This window comes from Macrobrachium nipponense, chromosome 16 (assembly GCF_015104395.2).
Source record: "Macrobrachium nipponense isolate FS-2020 chromosome 16, ASM1510439v2, whole genome shotgun sequence".
NCBI classification, from domain to species: Eukaryota; Metazoa; Arthropoda; class Malacostraca; order Decapoda; family Palaemonidae; genus Macrobrachium; species Macrobrachium nipponense.
In genome coordinates this window covers 8,248,189-8,267,571 of record NC_087209.1, presented here as the reverse complement: position 1 = coordinate 8,267,571, position 19,383 = coordinate 8,248,189, and the positions used below count along the sequence as shown (strand labels likewise).

Here is a 19,383-nt window from a genome sequence, read left to right as displayed (position 1 = left end):
GGTAAGTTGGTCTAACAGACGTACATAGGAGGCTAATATGGATTGTTAAGGAATCCTAGAGTCCTACAGCGAGCTACAGCGGGCTGGATTAAGTGGCTAAGGGCTACATCGAGGCCTGAGACACCCAAATTTGAGGGCAGAGGTCAAAGGTTGCTCGCAGTCACGAAAAAGCAGTTCGGTATAACGTGACTCATCATTTTCTGTGCGGAATAGATTTTCCTCGCTTTCAAATGCGGTCGGAAATGTTTCAGACGTGACTTCCTTTGGGGGGGACAATGACATCCTTTGAATGTCTCTTCAATGACATCTTTTCAATGTCTCTTTGATGACATCACTTATATATATGTCTCTTCAATGACTTTCTTTAAATATCTCTTTAATGACATACCTTGAATATCTCTTCAGTGATATCCCTTAAATATCTCTTCAATGACATCATAATAAATGTCTCTTTAATGATATCACTTATATTTTTCTCCAATGAGTTCCCTTAAATATCTCTTCAATGACATCTTTTCAATGTCTCTTTAATGACATCCCTTGAATGTCTTTTCATTGACTTTCCTTAAATATCTCTTCATTGACATCTTTTAAATGCCTCTTAACTGACATCACATATGTCTCTTCAGTGACATCCCTTAAATATCTCTTTAATGACATCATTTATATCTCTTCAATGACATCCTTTTAAACGTCTCTTCAATGACGGCCCTTCTTTCTTGACCCTCACAAAAAAATGAACTAAAAAAAATCTAATTAACGAATACGGGAGAAACTCGTATAAATGATTAATGGCCGTTTAATGGACATCATACATCAATGAATACCGTAATCGAAAGAAGAAAGAGAGAGAGAGAGAGAGAGAGACTCTCTCTCCACGTCTCCTTAACAACCGTATTCGAGGTTTATTGGAAGTGTCATAATACAGAGCAGTATGGTTGCGGGGTACCGGCCCGTATCCTGGTTGGCTCTCAGCGCCATGATGTCTGATGTGGTAGGAGGAGGAGGAGGAGGTAGTGGGAGGTACTAGGAGGGTGGGGGATCAGGGAGAGGTAGGAGAAGGAGGAGGAGGAGGAGGAATAAGAGAGGAGAGCCCGGTCATGCAACAAGGAGAGGACGACCCCACTCCTCCTCATGCCGGTGTTGGTACCACCTCTTCCTCCTTCCCCCTCCCTCCTGCAAGGGGAGGGGGGAGGGAGGGGGTTATGGCTTGTATCGCTGCACCGCGTATTGATCCTGCACGCCCCTTCTTTCTTGCACGTGCTGTTGCGAGCTCTCTTCTCCTTCTTCTTCTCTTTCTTCTTCTTCCTTTTTCTAACTCTCTTCTATGTAGTCCCTTCTTCTACTTCTTAGTCTCCTTCTTTTATCTAACTTTCTTCCAGCCATTCTCCCTCTCCTCTGTCCTTCTTCTCCTTCCGGTTTGTAACTCTCTATTATCCCCACCTCTTTTCTTCTTCTTCCTTTTTCTAACTGTCTTCTACCCTTCCTTCTTCTTCTTCTTCTTCTTCCTTTATCTAACATTCTTCTACCCTTTCTTCTTCTTCTTCTGCTACTTTCTCCTTTATCTAATTTTCTTCTACCCTTTATTCTTCTACTTCTGCTACATCGTCTTCTTCTTTTCTTCCTTCTTCTTCTTCTTCTTCTTCTTCAATGGCCACACGAAACGACGACAAGTGTCTTGATTTCTCGGTTGGCGACCTTCGCGCGAGACGATCAGGCCACGAAGAACAGCAACAATAACAACAACAACAATAACAATAGCAACGCCATTACCCAGAACGAGAAGACGGACATCATCATCATCGTCTCACTCACCTCTCGTCTTTTCTGAGAAAAAAAAAAACTGTCTGGTGAAACCATCCTCTTCTGGTATTGCTGCGTTGTTGCTTGATGTTCATCGTCTCTGTTCCACTTTTTATTATTTTTCAAAACAGCTTCCAACTTTTTTCTTGATGTATCTTTGATTGAGGATCATCCTCGAAGCTTTATCAGCAAGGTTCGGTAGAATGAACCAAACAAAAACTTCTTTCAGTTTTCTTCTGAAGATTGAAAAAGAAACCCACAAAATTACTGTGTATAACGTGTTTACTTATAAGCATTTGCATTTTATTTTACTCAACACTCCAGTACTTTCAGGCCCTATCTTTGACCCTTTTTCAAGAGGTGCCTAGGTTATCAGCCTGGGTCAAGGCCCAGTAGTCTTCCGGGCCTTGACCCAGGATGACAACCTACACATCTCTTGATGCCGTTTTTTCTTCACAACATTGGCTTTTAGCAGTGTTACCATAAGCCGTTTTACTGATTTTTTTTTACGTTATTTATGATTTAATGGTTAGAATGCTTATTTTCCGATGTAGAATTATTTTCCGTGACATAAAAAAACTACACGTCACTAGCTTACCAATAAAATTCATTTGTATAAATAAGCAGGATATGTTTTATAACCTTATTTTCATAATATTCCTCAGCGCCATGCCCTGTGGTCGGAAAAGCCACGGAGAGTTGCCAGATGTCACCAGAAAGCCACACTAGTAGACGAAATTCCTCAAAACGGCAACCCTGCCACAGATAGGGCCTGAAAATACTCGAGTGTGGAGTAAAATAAAACGCAACTACTTATAAGTAAACACGTTATACACAGTAATTTTGTGGGTTTCTTATTCAGTAGAATCTTGCCTGGATGTGTTCCTGTGAGGGTGTTCTTGCGAGTCGTTTGCCAATTCAATGGAGTACGTTTCTCAACGTTTTTTTTTTTCTGTCATAAGGAAAACCTCTTATTATGCCAATGACTTCTTGTACTACATAATGGTTTCTCTAGAGAGGAAAACCTCGCAATATTCTATCGTTTCGAGACTTTTTTCAGTTGAGAAGTTGAAAAAGATTCAGTTCGGAATATTCTCCAAGATTTAGCTATCGTTTCGAGACTTTTTCAGTTGAAATGTTGTCAAAGATTCAGCAAAATAATAATAATAATAATAATAATAATAATAATAATAATAATAATAATAATAATAATAATAATAACAACAACAACAGATCAGACAGGGTGACACGTGCCAATGGACCAGACGTGACGCTCACTGACAAACCCAAGAAGAAAGTATCACTCATCGATGCCACAGTACCATGGGACATCATAGTAGATGAGAAAGATTGAAAAAATAATGGATAAGTATCAAGACCTGAAAATTGAAATAAGAAGGATATGGGGATATGCCAGTGGAAATTGTATCCATAATCATAGAGACACTAGGAGGCACGATCCCAAGATCCCTGGAAAGGAACCTGAAAAAACTAGATGCCCATGTAGCTCCAGGACTCCACTAGGCACGATACCAGATCCCTGGAAAGGAACCTGGATAAACTAGATGCTGAAGTAGCTCCAGGACTCCACTAGGCACGATCCCAAGATCCCTGGAAAGGAACCTGGTAACCTAGAGGCCGAAGTAGCTCCAAGACACTAGGAGGCACGATCCCAAGATCCCTGGAAAGGAACCTGGAAGAACTAGATGCCGAAGTAGCTCCAGGACTCCACTAGGCACGATCCCAAGATCCTTGGAAACGAACCTGGAAGAACTAGAGGCCGAAGTATAGCTCCAAGACTCGTGCAGAAGAGTGTGCTCATGGAAACAGCGCACATAGTAAGAAAAGTGATGGAAGGAGAAAAATTATCGTCAATGAAGAAAGGTAAAGATAACGAGAAGTAACAGGTGACTATAATGAGCAGAATGCGAAAAAAATATGGATTAAGAACAGGGGGAAGGAGGGGTTGAAGTTCTTGGATGAAAGTTGCTGATGCAGAAAAATAAATACGTTGAGGTTCTCTCTCTCTCTCTCTCTCTCTCTCTCTCTCTCTCTCTTCGCGTTTTGTTTTTTAAGTAAGCACGGAATTTGTGAATGAAAATATTATGTAACATATATAATATACATTATTATATATAAATATATATATATATATATTATTATAATATATTATATATACTGTATATGTGTGTGTGTGTGTGTGTGTGTGTGAGAGAGAGAGAGAGAGCAGAGAGAGAGAGAGAGGCGCAGCCCTTACATCTCTACAGCAATGTCTATTGAAGTCCAATAAAAACAACTTTGTAAGAGAGAGAGAGAGAGAAGAGAGAGAGAGAGAGAGAGAGAGAGAGAGAGAGAGTACCCAACAACCTTACAGAAATCCCACTAAACAAGTTTCCACATTACCCAGTGAAAAAAAACAAGGCTAAAGAATGAACACCTAAATCTCAAAGACCGAATCTCCTTTCCAAGTCTACATTACCTCGTTGTGTTTGCAATATATATATCTATATATAATATATATATATATATATATATATATATATATATATTGCATGCATGCAATCTCCCTCCCCCTTCCCTCCAACCTCCACTCAAGCCCCTCCCCCCACCCCTTCCAGTGACGCCCTTCTTCGGCTATAGGTATCGTGTTGTGGAAACGCCCTAGTTGGTGTTACAGTTCGGTAGCGAGCGCCCTCAATTTAATCATGGTATTTTTTAAACTGCGTTTTACATGGTCTGATAAGGATTATGGACACCAGGTATATTATTATTATTATTATTATTATTATTATTATTATTATTATTATTATTATTATTATTGTTGTATGCTGAAAGTAAACCCTCCTCCAAACATATTCATTAAAAGTGATTGCTGCCTCAGCTGCATTAATTCTATATACCTTCTTCTCTATTTTCTTAATTATGGTTTCTCATTGTTGCTTAAAATGCTGAGCAACGCACCGACGGTTGGCACGTCTCAAATAGGTAATTGTGAAGGTCAATTTTAACGTTAAAATTTAATATTGACTTCATGACTACCTATTTGAGTCATCAACAGTCTAAGCAACAATGAGAAAACCACAATTAGAAAAATACAGAAAAAACTATATGAAATTAATGCAGCTGAGACAGCAATCACTTTTAATGAAAAATTATTATTATTATATTATTATTATTTATTATTATTATTATTATTATTATTATTATTATTATTATTAGTTATTATTAACCCAAACAAAAACTTCTTTCATTTTGCTTTTCTGAAGATTGAAAAAGAAACCCACAAAATCACTTTGTAACTTGTTTACTTCTAAGTGTGTAGTAAAACTAAATGTAATACTTAGAAATAAACAAGTTACAAAGTGATTTTGTGGGTTTCTTTTTCAATTATTATTATTATTATTATTAATATTTTTCAAGATAGGTAAATATATCCACGTATGGAGAGAAAAATTAATAATTGCAATCATATTCTTATCTTTAGCAATCTGATAAGAGTTGTAGACACTGGGTATTATTATTATTATTATTATTATTATTATTATTATTATTATTACTCAATATAGGTAAACACTCGTTATCATTATCATAATAATGATCTGAGATTTTATAAAAACATTTTCTGGAAGAACTTAAAATATTAATTATTAATATTATGACAACCATTTACTAGAACGCAAAAATATAAAAAAGCAGGTCTGTGCAATAATAATAATAATAATAATAATAATAATAATAATAATAATAATAATAATAATAATAATAATATAATAAAATAGAGACGACGATGATAATAGAATGATAGGATTACAGTAACATTACATTGTCGAGGTTAAAAGTCGATAGAGTTACCAGATTTCTGGCAATAATAATAATAATAATAATAATAATAATAATAATAATAATAATAATAATAATAATAATAATAAAATAAAATAGCTACATCGATTTACGAGTAAATCAACATAAAGATAACATCAGAAAAATTATTTTACAATGAGATGGAGACACACACACACACACACACACACACACACACACACACACACACATATATATATATATATATAATATTATATATATATATATGTGTGTGTGTGTGTGTGGTGTGTGGTGGGTGTGGTGTGTGTTGTGTCGCGCGCGCGTGAATTGGGTAAATTTTGTTCTTCTTTCCGAAGGCTTTTTGAAAAATTCGAGACTTTTCTTTGTAAGCAATCTATCTAATAATATATTTCCAATCCAATAACAATTTATATTCGGTAATCTTGCATTCATGAATATAAACGACAGTGGAAAAACAATAATTAACGGCTCCAGTGTCATAATAACTTTGGTAGATTCATTAGTTCCCATCGAAAAACATTTTTATGTCTACATTCCTCCCACACAACCACACATACATACATACATACATACATACATATGTTAATTTATTCGTATGCGTGTATATACACATAAATATATATACATTTACAGGGTGTCCATAAAGTCCCAAGACCATTACAAGTAATAAATACTTATAATGGTAATGGGACTTTATGGACACCCTGTACATATATACGTATGTATTTATGTGTATACATACGGACATGCATGCATATGTAAATAATGTATCACAGCCCGTCAGCCATTAATGCACAATTTGAACATTTCTATGTACCAGTCATGTTCAGATGCACCGTGTTCTGTTTTGCTTGCTAAAACCCTTGTGTTCTTCAAGATGTGTTCTCCTTGTGTTCTTGTGTTCAATGAATGTATTCTATGTGTTCCCAATACCTCTCTGCCTTGTTTTGTTGCAAGCCAAGTAATCTATGCTAAAGTCTCGTGTTGTGGGAATAACATTCTCGGAAACGAACATTACTCGTAGAATGACCATGAAAAGAAACTGATACACAAACTGTTTGTGTTGTTAAAATGAATGCGTTCATTACTGCACATTATATTTGTTCGTGTTTGTGTGTGTGTTTATATGTGTTTACTGCATATTGAAGTATGCAAAGACTTTGCCCTTTGCACTGAGAGTGTTGTGTCATGCACAGAAACCCTGCGCATGCGCTAACTGAATTATGCATTATGCAAAGTGTTGACGCTTTGTATTTTAAGTGATACGTAGCGTTACGAAGCGTTTGTGCGCTGATAAGTGTTATTTTTAGAATTGCAAGTTTAAATAATACTTGTGTTGCAAGTTTTCTAGCTTGTAAAGAGTTGTTGTTCCACGAAAGGAAATGAGTTTTGCTTAAAGAATTCATTTGCTGCTTCAGTGTGAATTCTCTCTCTCTCTCTCTCTCTCTCTCTCTCTCTCTCTCTCTCTCTCCCTCTTGCAGCAATAATAATAGCGGCGTATTACAAGAAATATCTCTCTCTCTCTCCATTACACAGTAAATAGCGACGTAATAACAAGAAACATATCTCTCTCTCTCTCTCTCTCTCTCTCTCTCTCCCTCATCTCTCCTTCAGTCTCTCCTCCTCCTCCTCCTCCTCCTCCTCCTTACAGCAAGAATAATAGCAATGTATTACAAAAAAAAAATCATTAGGACACTGTGAATGAACATTAAAACCTGCCCCTAGAGATAAGTGAGCACACGATGTCTCCTCTTTGGATGGACTAACAAGTCTTTGAGACATCCTAATCCTTGTAACTCTTTGTTACACTCTCTCTCTCTCTCTCGCTAGAGAACACCACTCGAATGCGAGTACTGGAAGCAGAGTACAGCAGTGGTGAATACAGTCGTGGATTTTATGGCTCCAATAATCAATGTAGACGAAATAATATCTACCTTCAAATGTTCCAGTTCAGATGGAAGGCAAGCACGCATGCACATAGAGAGAGAGAGAGAGAGAGAGAGAGAGAGAGAGAGAGAGAGTCAATCATACCATACCCTTATATCTAAGACCCTTCTACTCCCATTCTCTAGACTCAACTGGAAACCTCATGGACACGACGTAAATAAAAATAAGAAAAAAAAAAAAAAATTGCCAACGCTCTTATATGTAAGCCACGCCCCCTGGCCTCGTTTAACCGATGAGCCACGCCCTCTCGGAACGGGCTCGGTCACGCGTCAGCCAATCAGCGCCCAGCTTAGGGGTGTAAGGGGGAGGAGCAACTTCCCCTTAAGTAAGAGGCCGAATTTAGGTAGTCTTCGAAGAATAAAATAAATAAGTTTGTTTTTTATGAAATATAGATGTTTAATGGTTTTGTTTTTCCTGTCAAGATGCCAAGATGTCAGGAGGCTTGATTATTATAACAACAACAAGAGCAACAACAATGTTGTTCGTCATAACCAAAAGTTCAGAGGAACAACAGTTATCTCCTTCCAGAAAATCAGAAATATAAAAAATATTCAAAAAAAATAATTAATAAATAAATTCACTTTTTTCCAGAGAGATGTTTATGTTCAATAAAAGCACGTGAATGTCATGGAAGAAGAAGAAGAAGAAGAAGAAGAAGAAGAAGAAGAAGAAGAATCACGCCAAACATAAAGTTAACCAAAACAAGGACACTATATAGTCGCCACTGCCTGACTACAACAGCTCTCTCTCTCTGTCTCTCTGTCTCTCTCTCTCTCTCTCTGTGGGCCCGGTCAATATATAAGCTCATGCAATGGAAAGATTAGCGAGCCGATGAATTAAATCTATATATTCTTCCAGTTTGGGGTTATATTCTGATGGATCCATTCGCTCCCTGACTCTCTCTCTCTCTCTCTCTCTCTCTCTCTCTCTCTCTCTCTCTCTCTCTCTCTTTATTCTTCTTCTGCAGTGCTACTGAATTCACCTCAACGCCTGACTGCAGTTATTGGGCGCGCCGTTGTAAGGATTCAAACCAAGACCGCGATAGTATATACACTCTCAAGCCGGTCCTAAGCCTGGATAAAGAAGGAGCACGGTTGGGCATAGAGTAAAATACCCTCTCCTTATATAAAAATAAAACCTGCGACCTTGTCGCTCTGGTACGAGCGGCCATGACGCCAGAACGCCGGGAAGTTATGTTTATATAAATATTTCGGTCATAATCATAGAATTCCACCCACCATTGGCATAATTTATGACCTCTGATGACCACTTTCAAGGGCAAGGTTATATATATATACATATATATGTTAATACATGCATATACATATATACATGCTTTAAAAATCACAGTAGATAGACGTGACTTCATTAAATAAGCGAATACCACAGGAAAAATGATAGACAGAAATCCAAGCGCTTTCGTCTTTACTAAGACATTGTCAGCGTATCCTGTGGTATTCGCTTATATACATATATACAGGCGTATATGGGTTCATACTTTTGAAAACAGTGTATGAATGTGATGAATACATACGTATCTAAATAAATACATACATACATTCACACACACACACATGGAGATATCGCAGTCTATCAAAATGTCATACAGTAAGTAATAAGCAATTTCACTACAGGATACAGAATTCAATACAGTTCAAGAACATTCTACAACGGGGTTAGCGGGTTTGTTCTTTTAGTGGAAGGCCAGGGGTGGGGGGTTGGGGTGGGGTGGGGTTCAGAAGCAAGAGAACTACAACCTCATCAATTTTGTAAACACTAATGCAGGCACGCCGGGGGTTACTGCATTACTGGCTATGGCCGCATGGAAAATCGATATATATATATATCTATAGATATATATATATATATATATCTATATATATATATATATATATTATAAATATATATATATACAGATACATATATATGTATTATGTATATATATATATATATATGTCCATAGGTTTAGGTTTAAACCAGAGTGTTTAATGGGTCTTTTATACTTAAGACGTATCCTGTTTTAACAGAAGAATACATATATATATAATATTATATATATATATATATATATATATATATATATATATATATACATAGATAAATAGATTGATAGATAGATATGTGTGTGTGTTAGGTCTATTTGCACGAATATATAAATTAAATACTTTAATAATCATTACTGAGAAATTTAGCAGATATGAAGGTTCGTCACGAGAACAATATATTAGGAAAAACATTCCTGAATGCAACAACAGAGAACAATTCGTGATTCACATTGAGAGAATGAAAGAATATACTTGAAAGACCACAACAATATAAAACAAAAGACGTACACATGCTTAACAAAGACCAGGAATGAGTCATTTCCCATTAACCTAGTAGGCAATATTCTTGCTGGTGAGTTACGAAATGAAGAGAGAAAGATTCATCCTGTGAGTAAGGACGAATACGAAAGGTCTGTGCCTTGTTTTAAAATGAGCAGGGGTGATTTAATTTATGAGGTATCGTAAACCTTACAGACTCATTCTGCAGTTTATGAAAAAACCAGGGAAGATTATATCATTGCCAAAGCCGAATAAGGACGATTTATACAATAAGGTATCGTAAACCTAACAGACTCATTTTGCAGTTTATAAAGAATAGGGAAGATTATATTTTTGGATAAAGGTGACTAGGGAAGATTTTTACTGTGAGTTAGCGTGAATCTAATAGACTCCTTCCATAGTTAATAGAAAAACAGGGAAGATTATACTATAGGCAAAGCTGACTAGGGGAGATTTATAATGCAAGATAGCGTGAATTTAACAAATCCCTGCTATAGCTTATTAAATAAAATTGTAGTTTACGATGAATAGGGAAGATTATACTTCAAAGAAAGAAATAAAAGGGGGAAATTATATTATAGGCAAATCTAAATAGGGAAGACTCATACTGTAAGCTACAGTGAATCTAATAGATTCCTTTTATGCTTTATAAACTTGTAGGATGATTTAAGTGTAGGATAAACTCTCTTTAAAAGCTTAGCAGTGATATGGAAGATTTAAAATGCATGATTAACGTTAGGGGAGCAGATTGATCCCAATGAATTAACATAATTAGGGAAGATTTATACGAACAATTAGCGTGAGCACAGTATTCTCATTCAACGTATTGGTATGACGAGGGGAGATTTACAAAGATGATTAGCCTAAGTAGAGTAGACTCACATTATGTTTTAGTATGACTAAGGAAGATTTAATATGGCCTAATGAAAGTCAAGAAGATTCATTCAATAATTTTATGATAAATATGGGAGATTTATACTAAGGGCTACTGTAGGTACATTATTTTTCGGTTGTAGTTTGAACTAAATAGGGAAAATCATGAATGAAATAGTAAATAGGGAATTAGGAAGGTACATGTGGAATTAAAAAGGTATATATGTGAAATTAAAATGGTAAATAGGGAATTAAGATGATTAGTAGAAAATTAAAAGGTTAGATATAGAATAAAAGGCTAAATGAGAAATTAAAGAGGTAAATATGAAATTAAATTTTCAATTTTAAAGGATAAATAAGGAATTAAAAAAACAAATATGGAATTGAAAGGGTAAATAGGGAATTAAAAACGTAAGTGGAAAATCTAAAGGGTAAATATGGAATTAAAAGGGTAAATAGGGAATTAAAAGGGTAAATAGGGAATTAAAAGGATGAATAGGGAATCAAAAAGTTATATAGGGAATTAAAAGTATAAATAGAACATTAAAAGCATAAATATAGATTTAAAAGCGATAGATAGGAAATTAAAGTATAAGTATAAAATTAAAAGCATAAATATGGAATTAAAAGCGACTAATAGGGAACTAATATGGTCAATATGGAACATTCACGCTACAAGACCAATCTGGAAACACAAGGTTAGAATCAATTAGGGTTTACCCCCTTAGTGCCAGGGCAACTAGGGAATAAGCATACTAGGGTTTTAGATATGTAGGACGCCAGATAGATAAAAAATAGATAAAGGAGGAATATATGAAATAGATTTAAGGAAAATTGTAAAGACAAAGGAAGAATAAGAGGGGGAAATATTGATAATTAATTATGTGATTCACTTCATAAAATCCGCAGGTAACTGAATGGAAGTTGTGAACTTAAGAGTCAACTGGGCTTATTCTTTATTCTTTCATGCCGTTCACTACCAAAAACGTGGAATTCCCTTCTTTTCTTCTGTATTCCCATGAATTAGTGTGTCTAATATCTCATCTTCACTTGCTCGGGGAGTAAGACTGCGAACTACTTTATGTTGTTGTTGTTCTTGTTGTTGTTATTGTTTTTGTTGTTGTTGTTGTTCTTGTTGTTGTTTGGGGGTAGGAAAGGTCTATGGAGTAGCCTAAAAACGTCTGGAAAAGGCGTTCCGCGTTGAGTTAAAGATACAGGAATTTTAGAATATGGTATTTATGATTCATTTATTAGGATGAAAATGTAAAAAATAAATAATGTACATATTAAACAATGCAGAAAAAATTATTTCTAATATAACGCATATATTTCAATTTTCGTTAGTGAAACAAGACTCTGTTTGACCATAGATTTTAGCACGTTTTAATTTACGTTAAAAGTTGGGAAAATATGATGTTTACAACTTGTGCGTGAGGGGACAATCTTGCACGTGTCCCGAGTAAGCTGTAGGTAGGATCACTCCTTGTTAAAAGGTGGGTTTTGTAACTATGACTGGGGTCGATTTTAACATATGTGTCTGTTACTTTCTCATAAAATAATAAATAAATAAATTTATTTATTTATCAATAAATAGAATAAATAAACAAATAAATAGATAGATAAATAAATTAATTAAGTAAATCAATTCATTTATCAATTAAAAGATCGAATACTTAAAAGAAGATAAACGGACTCAAGACCTTCACTTACACTCAACCCCAACCAGCTAAAATAAGCGTTCTTTCTGATGTGAATGAATATATTTGTTTATTCTTATATTTCATTATTTCATTTAGTTATTCATTTATATCTTTCGGCAAAGTTCGTCTTTGTTTACAGACAAGAAGGACGTCGGGGTAAACGTGAAAATATAACTACACTTGGAAACAATGGAAGGGAGAGAGAAGCTAAAAAAAATAAAAATAAAAAAGGAAGGAAAGAGAGGGGAAGCGAGGAGAGAATAGACGAGGTAGAAAAACTGAAGTGTTATGAATTTAGAAACTGGAAGACATGGTGAAAAAAATATATATTTATATACAAGATTGAAAAGCTAAAAAAGGACGCAAGGCAGAAGCGCTTAGGGTGATAATCATGACGAAGAATGAATAAGTTTATACAGATTATTATTTAAAGAGTAATGAATATATTAGGTAATTGAATTAACTTTATGTGTTCGAAGCTATATAAAGAGAAATCGATCGCCTTAGTTTAAGCTTAGATAGTTTTAAAAGACTATGCATAATTTTTAAATGAAATGAATTAAACATTCGAAAAGTATCTATATATATATAGATATATAAATATATATATATATATGTGTGTGTGTGTGTGTGTGTGTGTGTGTATGTGTGTGTGCGTGTATGTATGTGTGAGTGTGTGTTTATTGAAATAAAAAGTATGCATTTCATCTAATTTTTTCTTTGACATTATATATATATATATAAATATTATATATATATATATAGATATATATTTTATATAATAATAATACATACATACACATATATATATATATATATATATATATATATAAAATCATACATATATATATATACTATAATATATATATATATATATATAAAGCCTACATAGACATTATAGGTGAAGGATAAGTAAAAAAATATATAAAAGACATTGTAACTAACAAAAAAATATATACAAAATTAACTATTTAAATAGGCTCTATATTAATCAATAAAAAAAATCACAATAAAGACTAAAAAACACACACAAATTACTCAAACAATCGATTCCTATTTACATGGCCGATGTATTCCATGCAGTCCAGAAATTCAGCCGTCACGAAATCCATGATTACAGAACCTGGATTCTGAAATTTTTTGTAAATGCAGTGCGCGAGGATTTCCTAATACAGTCGCGATTTAAATTACAAATGAGTGCGTGTTCACCCGTACACGTCACGTGAGGATTCATTTCTATTATTATTGTTTATTTATTATTATTATTTGATTATAACAGAAAAATGAAAAAGAAACTCTATTCATATGGAACAAGCCTAGTACACAGTACAGAGGCTACTGACTTCAAATTCAACCTTCTACACAATATGGTGTGAGATTTCATTTCTATTATTATTATTATTATTATTATTATTTTTATTATTATTATCATTATTATTATTATACAGAAAATGAAGACCTCTATTCATATGGAACTAGCCTACATAGTACAGAGGCTACTGACTTGAATCTCAACCTTCCACACAATATGGTGTGAGATTTCATTTCTATTATTATTCTTATTATTATTCAGAAGATGAAGACCTCTATTCATATGGTAAAAGCCTGCACTGTACAGAGGCTACTGACTTGAAATTCAAGCTTCCACAGAATATGGTGTGATAATTCTTTTATTATTATTATTATTATTATCATTATTATTCAGAAAATGAAGAACTCTATTCATATGGAACAAGCCTACATAAAGTTCAGAGGCTACTGACTTCAAATTCAACCTTCCACAGAATATGGTGTGAGAATTAATTTCTTTTATTATTATTATTATTATTCAGAAAATGAAGAACTCTATTCATATGGAACAAGCCTACATAAAGTTCAGAGGCTACAGACTTGAAATTCAACCTTCCAAAGAATATGATGTTTAGCAGAGAGAAGTAAACAGAAAGTGGACAGTTATTAGGAAGGAAGAAATGTATTAAACAATTCAATAAATAAATAGATAGAAATATCAGTAAATTGGGAAAGTAAACCCACAGTAGTATGTCTGTTTGATTGTGCTATTTAAGATATATAAAGCAGAAAGCTTCCTTGCCTTGACAAGGAGAATCGTGCTTATGAGTTTTCTTTGTATCAGTGATTTATCAATAAATTATAAAACAGGGAGAAATTTGACGGGTAACCAGTCAGAATTAACTGATCGACTGAGAGATCTAGCGTCACCACTACCGTAAATGCGACATCAACTTCCCGGTTACAGTTGATTGATCGACTGTCAGTCAGTTATCTGGCGTCGCAATTACCAAGGTCACTGAGTATTCGGTCAGAAAATGATAATGTTGGTTGCCACTATAGTGTTTTCATTTAGAAGCAGGATTGACGCATTGGATAATTCGTGACCGACAGCAATTATTGAGAATGATAACCTTATAATCATGAGAAATTATCAGGATGATAATTTTGCCTGATTATAATCCATGATTGTGATCCAACCACGAGACGATTTTTAAAGAAGTACACGAATGACTGATTTGAGTATCATGATACCATCCAGAAACCGTATGGGTGAAACTTGAGAAAATTGGCGATAAATGGAGGAGGAAGAAGAAGAAGAAGAAGATGGAATATACCTCCTTTTCTTCCCCTCAAACAATATGTCATCAGGACCAAAGTCCTTACAAACCGTCTTAAGTGTCTCTCCAGAAACGAACCAATCCAGACCTTTTTCCCACTGAGAGAGAGAGAGAGAGAGAGAGAGAGAGAGAGAGAGAGAGAGAGAGCCATTTACCTTGCACATAAAACCCCGCATATTGATTCATCGAGGTCCATTACATCGTCACTCCCGCAATCTGTTTCTCATATCGCTCCCAGATGTTTCATTCTTCTTCTCTCTCTCTCTCTCTCTCTCAGGGGACGAAGGTCTGCAACGCCATTTTATGCCCCGGCAAAGAAGGTGGAGCTGATTGATTGTAAAATGGAATTGCTTCCGACAGAGGTATATACTACGTATATAGTACTTTCATTTTAAATTGCCTACCGCTCCATCTACTCTATCTCTCTCTCTCTCTCTCTCTCGTTGGAAACAAGGAGACACAAGGGGGGGGAGGGTGTGGGGAGGGGGGTAAAAGAGAATGAAATAGTACCAGGTGTGAGGAAAGCATCCTATTTTAACCTGAGGGACCTAGTCTATGGCTTTTGGCTCCCCCGGGGCTTCAAAGACCCACCCACACCAAGACCTCCCCCAGCAGCAGAAGACTCGATATGTATGGGGATGTTTGCCTTGCCTTCAGGATATTGGGATGGAGACACCAATTGGAGGGAAGGGGGTTTCTACGTTAAAGGGACAAGAAGGTAAAAATGACGGAGGGGCTATGTGGTAGAATCTTTCAGGTAAAAAGGGATAAGTTGCTACTAAAAGTCTCAGTTATCGAGGGGCGATTGTTGTCATGAATCAACTTTTAGTGTTTGGTCTTCCATTCAGGATGAGTGAAATTAACCCAAAAGTGCTTTGATTAACCTGAATTAGATCCCTGTTCTAATTAGACAAACACCATATCAAGACAATAGTCTAAAATTCCCACAGAAAACCTGTTCAGTCACTCGCACGTAAGTGCTCTGCAAGACAGTATAAACGAGCTCTGAGAGAGAGAGAGAGAGAGAGAGAGAGAGAGAGAGAGAGAGAGAGAGAGAGAGTCGGGCCTCCAGACAAACAAACAAACAAACGGTAACCTTTGAAGCATCGGACTTGGCAGGCGCAATGCGACACACAAACAAAGCGCTTTGTCATTTGTGGTAGATTTTCTGAGCACTCAATTTCAGCAAGATTCGGTCTAATAACCGTCAAGGCCAATTATACATTCCCCTCCTTAAGCTGACGCAACAGATAAACCAGTCATTTATGCAAAATGGTCGTTCACGGGCAAACCCTGATATGTCGCATTTATGTTGTTGTGTTTCGACGTCATCCTTTCCAGAGGTCTGGAATCCAGGGGTTCTTCGAGGTCTTATTTCTAACTGCCTGGAAAGGGATAAACCGGTCATGAACCAGTCATTTATGCAAAATGGTCGTTCACGGGCAAACCCTGACATGTAGCATTTATGTTGTTGTGTTTCGACGTCATCCTTTCCAGTGGTCAGGAATCCAGGAGGTTCTTCGAGGTCTTATTTCTAACTGCCTGGAAAGGGATAAACCGGTCATGAAGCGGTCATTATGCAAAATGGCTGCCAGTGGGTGAACTTGAAACGTATTTATGTTGTTTTGCTTCGACGTCATCATTTACAGAGGTCTGGAATCCTGGAAGTTCTTCCAGGGGTCATTTCTAAACGCCTGGAAAGGTGTAAGCTAGTCATGATTCAAAATTAACCCCCAGGGTGAACTTGAAATGTATACATGTTGCTTTCCTGCGACGTCAATCTTTCCAGAAGTCTGGAATCCTGGAAGTTTCTCCAGGTCTCATTTCTAACCACCTGGAAACTTGGAAGTTCTCAGCCTTCTTTCCATGAGACGTAGGAGATCGGGAATTTTACAATTCTTTCCTAAACTCGTTCAAACTTGAAACTCTTTTGCTTGATTTCCATAAAACTTGGAAGTCTGGAAGCATTCCAAATCTCTTTTCCATGGAACTTGATTTCTTGGAAGATTTCCAAATCCTGTTTGCATGAAACCTAGATTGGGAGTGTTTCCAAGCCACAATTCTAAAATAAAACATTGAAACTTGTCGGTTTTTCCACGTCTCAATTCCAGAGGATTGGCCTGGAAGACTGTAAACAATATTTTTCTGTTTCTTCTATTCTGGAAGATTTCCAGAATCTGTTACAAAAAAAAGAGGGAAATCTCGTATCTCCCAAATTCTCTCTGTCTTAGGTCCTGGTACCAGGGAGCTTCGATGTTTAAACCTCTCGGGAAAAAGCGAAAAAAGAAGGTAACCTCCAACCAGAGAAGAAATTAAACCCTCTTATTCAGCACAAAAAAACACATTCGTCCAACACTTGGCGTATAAATAAGTCACCGGATCGCTCGCTCTGGTTAACAGAGAGTCCACGTCCCTGGATGATCATCACTACCCATCGAGATTTGATTTCCTTTTCAATTACTTTCCTCTTAACACTTGTCCAAAAACCACAGCTGATTCTCCTCCTCTCGTCTTACGTAAAGAGAGAGACACAGAAGGCGTTATCGATGTCAGTTTGCAAAGTGAGGCCTTCAATTATTGATTTTCATTGGCTCGATTGAAATACCACAATGAAGAGAGAAAGAGGAGGAGGAGGATATAGTTTGAGAAGGATCTAGGATTAAAATGATGGAATTAGGATGCAGGAGAAGGTCACACTGATTATCAGGACTCGGATTCATTGAAGGACAAAGGCACGAGGTATCAAGATATGAAATTGTATAAGCACGTCATGTCATGGTAATGAAAGCAAGCTGGTATGGGCGGTGGAGCTGCTCTTTCTCTCTCTCTCTCTCATTTGCTCGCAATTCTCTCGTTTGATATAGACGTCACTTTTGGGTAATAAACTTTTTTTTAAGAAAAATAGGGTTATCTATCTCACTGACCTTCACACACAAAAAAAAAAACACTGTAGGTCTAAACATCTCTATGATACAAGGCCATGCAAGAATTGGTCTCTTTCTCTCTCTCTCTCACACACACACACACACAAATTTATCTCTTTCTCTCTCACACACACAAAATTTATCTTTCTTTCTCTCTCTCTCATACAAAAACTTTATCTCTTTCTCTGTCACACAAAAAATGGATCTCTTTCACTCTCATACACAAAAAAATTATCACTTTCTTCTCTCACACACAAAATAATGGAGCTCTTTCTCTCTCTCTCACACACACAAAATTTTTCTTTCTTTCTGTCTCTCTCTCTGACAAAAAAATAAATCTCTCTCTCTCACTCACTCACACAAAAAATGGATCTCTTTCTTTCTCTCTCTCTCACACACACAAAAAATAAATCTCTTTCTTTCTCTCTCTCACACACACACAAACACAAGCACACACGAATCCCAGTGGCTCCAAACACGTCCGAGGGGAACACAAAACCACCCACAATGCATCTTTTAAAAAAAAAAAACACACACACTTCATGGTGGACCTTAAATGACACACACACACACACAAAAACCACACTGTCAAATATCTCTCTCGTCAAATCAATAACACGAGAGACGGAAATCGCAATTTATATATATATAAAAACACAAATTTCCAGAAAAAAAACACTCAAGAAGGAAAAACCTGCCTGCTGAGGATTTAAAAAAAAATAATAAAAAAACCTTCCTTACCTTGGTATAGTGCTGCTTGTGGCGGGCCGTTATGCTAGAGTGTCCGTCGGAGTTGGGGTAGAGGAAGGCCACCGAGAGAGAAAGAGTGTGAGAGAGAGAGAGAAGGGTTTTGCGGCGATGTTACCTTGGTCAGAGCGCACCAGCGACTGAAGGGGTCCACCGGTCTACCAGACCGACCCGGGACCCTGGCCCGCTAGCCAGGCCACCACGGACGGAGGGGGATGGGTGGGGGAGGGACCGGTCCTCGCTCTCTCTCTCTCTCTCTCTCTTAGCCTCAACTCACGGCTGGCAGGCAGGCAGGCAGTCCTTGGGGCGGGGGGGCCACCACGCCAACAGGAGAGAGAGAGAGAGAGAGGGAGAGAGGGGAAGTAGAGAGAGAAGGAGAGGGGAAAAGAAAGAGAGGCGGGGGGTATGATATCCCAGACCAACAGACAGACTGAATTTCCTGTATTTTTATGATGAATATATATATATATATATATATATATATATATAATATATATATATATATATATAGAAGGAGAGAGAGAGAGAAATGATATCCCAGACTAACAGACAAACCGAATTCCTGTATATTATGAATATATTATTTATATTA

At 36.3% G+C, this 19,383-nt stretch overlaps 1 protein-coding gene across 8 annotated transcripts in view; it reads right to left on the bottom strand.

Annotated features, from left to right (window-relative positions):
• The window catches only part of LOC135195567 (uncharacterized protein DDB_G0271670-like), a 111,016-nt gene extending 92,073 nt beyond the window's left edge, over positions 1-18,943 (bottom strand). For 5 of the 8 annotated variants that reach the window (XM_064221855.1, XM_064221859.1, XM_064221853.1 and 2 more), the window contains exon 1: positions 18,786-18,943. The gene's annotated coding sequence lies outside the window, so the exon portion shown is untranslated. The remainder of the gene's footprint in view (positions 1-18,785) is intronic. The other 3 variants (XM_064221854.1, XM_064221857.1, XM_064221856.1) reach the window with 1 other exon arrangement.
• Between the last annotated feature and the right edge of the window lie 440 nt (positions 18,944-19,383).